This window comes from Quercus suber, unplaced genomic scaffold (assembly GCF_002906115.3).
Source record: "Quercus suber isolate HL8 unplaced genomic scaffold, Cork oak 2.0 scaffold_299, whole genome shotgun sequence".
Classification (NCBI taxonomy): domain Eukaryota; kingdom Viridiplantae; phylum Streptophyta; class Magnoliopsida; order Fagales; family Fagaceae; genus Quercus; species Quercus suber.
Window position 1 is genome coordinate 453,229 of NW_027069755.1, and position 6,299 is coordinate 459,527.

The following is a 6,299-nucleotide window of genomic DNA, read 5'->3' on the forward strand; positions in this document are numbered from 1 at the left end:
GAGTCTGAAATTTCCTGTCTTTTATTTTTTAGTCTTAAACCCTGAAAATGTATGAAGTAATCATGAAAAAATCTTTTAGGAGTTGACTATGCCACAAGAATTATAGCTTGTTTGAATTATGTTCCACCCTGATTTTTACTTCCTTTTGTCCTGCTAGAAATATAAGAAAGTATTTTGTTGCAGACTTATCACTAGTTCTTTGATGTCTTTCGGAGAAAGATAAGAATATAAAGGGAACCTTGTTTTGTATGGTCTACTAAATTTTCCTCTATTTTTTATAAATGAAATAAAATAAAACGAGGGACTTCCTTAAGTTATTATTATTGAATGTGCTTCCTTATCCTTTTTTTCCTTGCTTAAATTTTAGGTTTATTTTGGTGATTTTAAACAATATTTCCTTCCCCTTAAATCTTTGTTAGCATGTCAATGTAACCGCCTTATCCTCGCCAAAATATTATTAAATGCTTTTAACGTTCATGATGTTGATTATGTAAAATTAGTGATTCTCTATCTCCCTCTGGTTCTCTTTTTTTTTTTTTTTGGGGGGGGGGGTTGGACATTGGGGGGTGGTTCAAATTCAGGAAAGATCCATTGGGAATTATATAATTTGGATATCTTTTTTAAAACATGTCTTGCTTTTCATAAAGCTTGTCAATATCTTGAATTATTATTATTATTTTTAATTTATATATAAAAAGTTTTGGTTCATTTCTTCAGGATGGTGATCAGGGCGATGATGATCTTGATGACGATGGACCTCGTGAAGCAGATTTGGAGGGAAGGGTGGAGAAATACATTGGTGTGAAAGTGAAGGCATGTATCTTCTTATGTGAGACTTGGAAGGGGCAAGGGTAGAATGGCTGAGTCAGGATTATCCTTAAAAAAAAAAAAAAAAAAAAAAATGGTGGTTCCCACTGGGGAAAGTGTTGTTGAAGTAACTATTAGTGCAAACTCCAATTTATGAACATTAATTCAAAAAAAAATGTGGATAAAAATTAATTAATTATCATAAACACTTAATTTTTTAGTGAATGTGAAGACAAAGTATGTTTTAAGCCTATTAATACTTCATTTACCCCAATTATTTTTCATGTTCATAAAGTAGTAATTAGATCACAAGAAAATAGAAAAATCACTACTTGAAGACCAACTATGAAGGAAAGCAATAAGATAAGATTATAAATATACTATCGAAAGGATGTAAAAGAAAAATGATTGATGAAAAAGGAAATAAATCAAATTATCGAAATAGGATTGTAGGAAGTAAGCTGTTGACTTGTGTTTGGTGGTAGTAATGTGACAGTACAACTAGAATGATTTCTGCTAAATTTTGTTTATCTATAAATTGGAAATGCACCCATGTATATATTATATTATTTTTTGCAGTGTTTGGATTTTGGAAGTTAACACCATTGAAACAAAAAGTGAAATTTATACTACTGAAACAAAGAGTCATTGACTTGTATGAGGGGGGGTCGTTTTCTTTGTTGGATTGAGGGAATAATTGAAAAGACCCATTTTTTTTTTGGAGGTTGGGGGTTGTTTTGGGGGGGGGGGGGGTGGTTTTGTTAATATTGAAAAAGGGATCTCTCTTTTCCGCCATTGCTTTTTGCAGCTGCCTGGCTTTAGAACCTCAGCTGGCAGCATCTTCCATTTCATTTTAGCCATTACATTTTAAATTTAACAATGATCCAAATTGGCTTCTGTTAACACAAAAAAAATGTCGAAAATGTTGGTGGACATATTGCCACCCCCCAATGTCCAACCCCCACCCCCAAAAAAAAAAAAAAAGAGAACCAGAGGGAGATAGAGAATCACTAATTTTACATAATCAACATCATGAACGTTAAAAGCATTTAATAATATTTTGGCGAGGATAAGGCGGTTACATTGACATGCTAACAAAGATTTAAGGGGAAGGAAATATTGTTTAAAATCACCAAAATAAACCTAAAATTTAAGCAAGGAAAAAAAGGATAAGGAAGCACATTCAATAATAATAACTTAAGGAAGTCCCTCATTTTATTTTATTTCATTTATAAAAAATAGAGGAAAATTTAGTAGACCATACAAAACGAGGTTCCCTTTATATTCTTATCTTTCTCCGAAAGACATCAAAGAACCAGTGATAAGTCTGCAACAAAATACTTTCTTATATTTCTAGCAGGACAAAAGGAAGTAAAAATCAGGGTGGAACATAATTCAAACAAGCTATAATTCTTGTGGCATAGTCAACTCCTAAAAGATTTTTTCATGATTAATTCATACATTTTCAGGGTTTAAGACTAAAAAATAAAAGACAGGAAATTTCAGACTCCTTTCTCAAACACACAATAACAAGATAATATAATGAAGACGTTTGAAAAATAGTAACAATCAACTCGAGAAGATTCTTTTTATGATTTCTTCATATAATTTGAGGGTCAGTTTAGGCCAACTAGGGGACAGAATATTTCAGACTCCTTTCTGAAACATAATTTTTTATTTATTGGTACCTTTCTGAAACTCACACAAGATAATAAAATGGAGAAGTTTGAATGGTGGTAACAATTGAAACTTGAACAAGTCTGATTATATATATATATATATATATATAAGGTTAGGTACACCGGGTTTAACTCTATGAGATGTTACACCACTCCATACCTTTTCATTGAAAAGAGATTTTGAATGGTGGTAACAATTGAAACTTGAACGAGTCTGATTATAAATATATGTATATATATATATATATGAGGTTAGGTACACCGGGTTTAACTCTATGAGATGTTACACCACTCCATACCTTTTCATTGAAAAGAGATTTTGACAAATCAACCGTTGGATTACATTGTGTCCTTATACCCTCCATGCTTGTAGAATACCAAGATGATTGGAGACCAATTAACTATTTCATCATAAAATGTTTAAATTTCAAGTCTTCTTAACTTTAAAATTATATTCAAAACATGAGTCTGTGGATTATATAGTAAATAACATTCAATTAACACAAAATTCAACATACATATTAAGAACAACTAAAATATCGAATCTAAGGTCGGATTTATAAAATATTAATTCTGTAAAAAGTTATGGACTGGCGTAATATCGTAAAGAGTTACACACTAGGTATAACTTAATCCCCCCCACACACACACACTCACATTGCAGTCAGATACACCATTTTATATAATAATACAATGACCTAGAAGTCAGTATCAAAAGAGAAGGATATTACAAAGTTAACCTTGTTAAAATACTGAATAAACTATTTCAAGTGCAGACAGACAATGTCAAAAAAGTCATTGCCCACAAATCATTCTCAATCTCCAAAGTAGGTGCTCTTCCTCATTATGAATGGTTTCCTGTGTTCTACGCCTTTTGTTTTTGCTTAGCTAGTCTTACAGATCGACCAGAAGATTACAGAACTTGTTTCTGAGCAGCAGAAAATTGATGCCAAGCGTACTCATGACAAGTCAGAATTAGAACAGCTTAAACAGGACATTACAAATGCTAATAAGCAGAAACAATTGATCTCTAAAGCTCTTGAAAAGAAGGTATTTTACTTTTGATTATTTTGTGTCTTGCCTTGGCTAACATTCTCTATTAGTGGTTTTTTTTTTTNGCTAATAGAGCATGTTCTTAGTGTCCATACATCTGCCAATAAGAAACATTACATACAGATCTCTACATTGAAATAGACAATAAACATGTAATATGATTTTAGCTAATACGAAGTTGGCGGATGAAAGTTGTGTGAGATGTTTATAGATTGAAAGAAAAGAAGAAGAAAGTTGATTGTAAATTTTGAATAGAATATAACTTCTCTGTTTGTGGTCTACTCTCATAAAAAAATAAAAATAATGAGATAGTTGATATTACATTTTAAGCTTCTCTAACAAACTTATCATTACCCCCACACAGTAGAGAGCACATAATTATATTCCTGACCAAATATTTGCACAAACTCCAACTATAAATCTTACAAACCTCAAAGTTCATGAATATATTCTAAAATAAAAATTGATAAGTAAAAATTTTAGTTTAAAAGATTTTTTGTTTTAAATTCAATACTTACAACGGAAGAAGGAGGATGTTCTGACATAAAAAGCAAACAAAAACCTATACCCTTTAAACTATAGAAACTTATTACCACAAAAAGGAATCATAAACATGCACATATTTTTGAAATCAAACTAAAGAATTAAAAACATAGAATTAGACAAACTTATATGAAAAAAAAAAAAAAACACATACCAAGTTCTTTGTAGCTGTAGAATCAGATTCTAATATTTGTAAAACACCACCTTTGGAAGGTTTAGATTTTGATGGTTGTAGAGCACCTTCAATTATCTACTCTCTATATACCAGATTATATGTGACATTAAGTGAGGGATATTATAAAATATCATTGTACCTAAAAGAAAAATTAGATAAAAACATTACTAATTCTCTTACCTGCTAGGTTGTGTTCCTAGGAAACTTGCAAAATCAAAAGGAAAACAAAAACAGAAAAACATGAAGAACCATCAAACAAATGAAAAGAGGAGTTATTAATAACATATTTCATAATTTAAATCAAAATTCAAATCTACAAAGATGCGCAATAAAAAAATCATAACCAAATACTTTCACAAAACTGAGCCAACAATACTACTATAACAAAATTGGCTTTGTACGAAATACAACTATAATAGAATTCTCTCTCTTATTATTATTATTTTTTAAAACGACAAATTAGAAGAGTGTTGGTTTGTATTGTAGAATTCTAATTATAACAAACAATATCAATAATTTTTTTTACGCCTCCTCCAAACAAAATATTAGCTAATGTAGATACAAATTTAGGCAGACGACCTATCAAAAAAATAGGCAGACAAATTATTATGTTTATGGATTGAAACACGTATAGCAATTTTGTTTGTTTTTTTTTTTCTTTTTTTTTTTTTTTTTCCTGGCTGGATCTTTTCAATTTTGTCTCAGGTTCGAAGTTTGCTTTGTGTCTAATGTTTTCTGAATGATATTCGTGTCTAGAGTTATTTAGATTTTTTCTTCCTAAACTAGAAAAGTACTTGATAAAAATCAGGGAATTGGTCTATTGTCATCAGATGCTTTTGAAATGTATGCTTCTGTCTTTTTTCTTTTTCATTTTTTCATTTTTCTAGCTGGATGTAATTACTTTCCTTAAGTTTGAAGTTTTCCGTCTTTAATGTTTTCTAATAGATGTTATCAATGTTTGGGTCTATATTTTTTTCATACTTTAGTCTCAAATTTTATCACAGTATATTCTTAACTGTACTTGTATTTTCTTAATTTTCAATAACTCTTTATATTGAAAATGATAATGACAGGTATAAACGGAGGAGCATCAAAGAATTGCACAAGATGCTACAGAGGTGCAATGAACAACTTCAACAGTTCAGCCATGTAAACAAGAAAGCACTTGACCAGTACGTAAATTTTACGGAGCAACGAGAAGAACTCCAGAAAAGGCAAGCTGAACTGGATGCAGGTGATGAGGTATTATTCTGGAATTTCATACACAAATCTTTAAATATAACATTTTGTTTAAAATATGAACTTATGATATGCTTTTCTGAAATTCTGCAGAAAATTAGAGAACTTATATCTGTTTTAGATCAGCGCAAGGATGAATCAATAGAACGTACTTTTAAAGGTGTTGCTAGGCATTTCCGAGAAGTCTTTTCTGAACTTGTGCAAGGTGGCCATGGCCATCTGGTTATGATGAAGAAAAAGGTTTGTTAGTATCTTTCATCTCTTCCAGCTTTTGTGTTAACCCTGTCACTATTCTAGTGAACTCTGGAGGAAAAAAAAAAAAAATCATTTCTTGGTCTTGCTCTCTGATTATCAGACTCACAACTTGAACTGGATTGTTTATTGATTGAGCTTGATTGGCCATTGGAGATAATAAAAAATAAAAAAAATCCGTAACCTTTGCTAAGTTGTTTTAAAAGAGCTGTGCTTTTGGCTCACCTTAATTCAACCTTAAACAATAACTTTAGAAGGTAAGTAAGCTTATATGGTTGTACCTGTTATTCACTGTCTTGATGTTTAGTTTGCCGTCTATTAATGGTCTATTTTTACCTATGGAAAAAGTTTACCTCAAAGCCATTACATAGCAGTTAAAGAGACCACCCACATGTACTTTTAGTCACATGAATTTTAGAATAAGTTGTGTGACTTGTTTAAACAATACACATGGTTAGTCTTATAAATCGCCACATAGTGGGTTGGATGAGTTTGGAGGAGGAAAACCTTGTCCTTTACTTATTTGAACCTTACAATTTGAGAGCTTTGAT

The 6,299-nt window shown here is 30.9% G+C and overlaps 1 long non-coding RNA gene across 1 annotated transcript; it reads left to right on the plus strand.

Annotated features, from left to right (window-relative positions):
* The first annotated feature begins 5,011 nt into the window (after positions 1 to 5,011).
* On the plus strand, positions 5,012 to 5,735 carry LOC136071281 (uncharacterized). The gene is made up of 3 exons (XR_010632565.1): positions 5,012 to 5,100; positions 5,331 to 5,499; positions 5,590 to 5,735. It is a non-coding gene; the product is annotated as an uncharacterized LOC136071281 (long non-coding RNA).
* Positions 5,736 to 6,299: the final 564 nt, after the last annotated feature.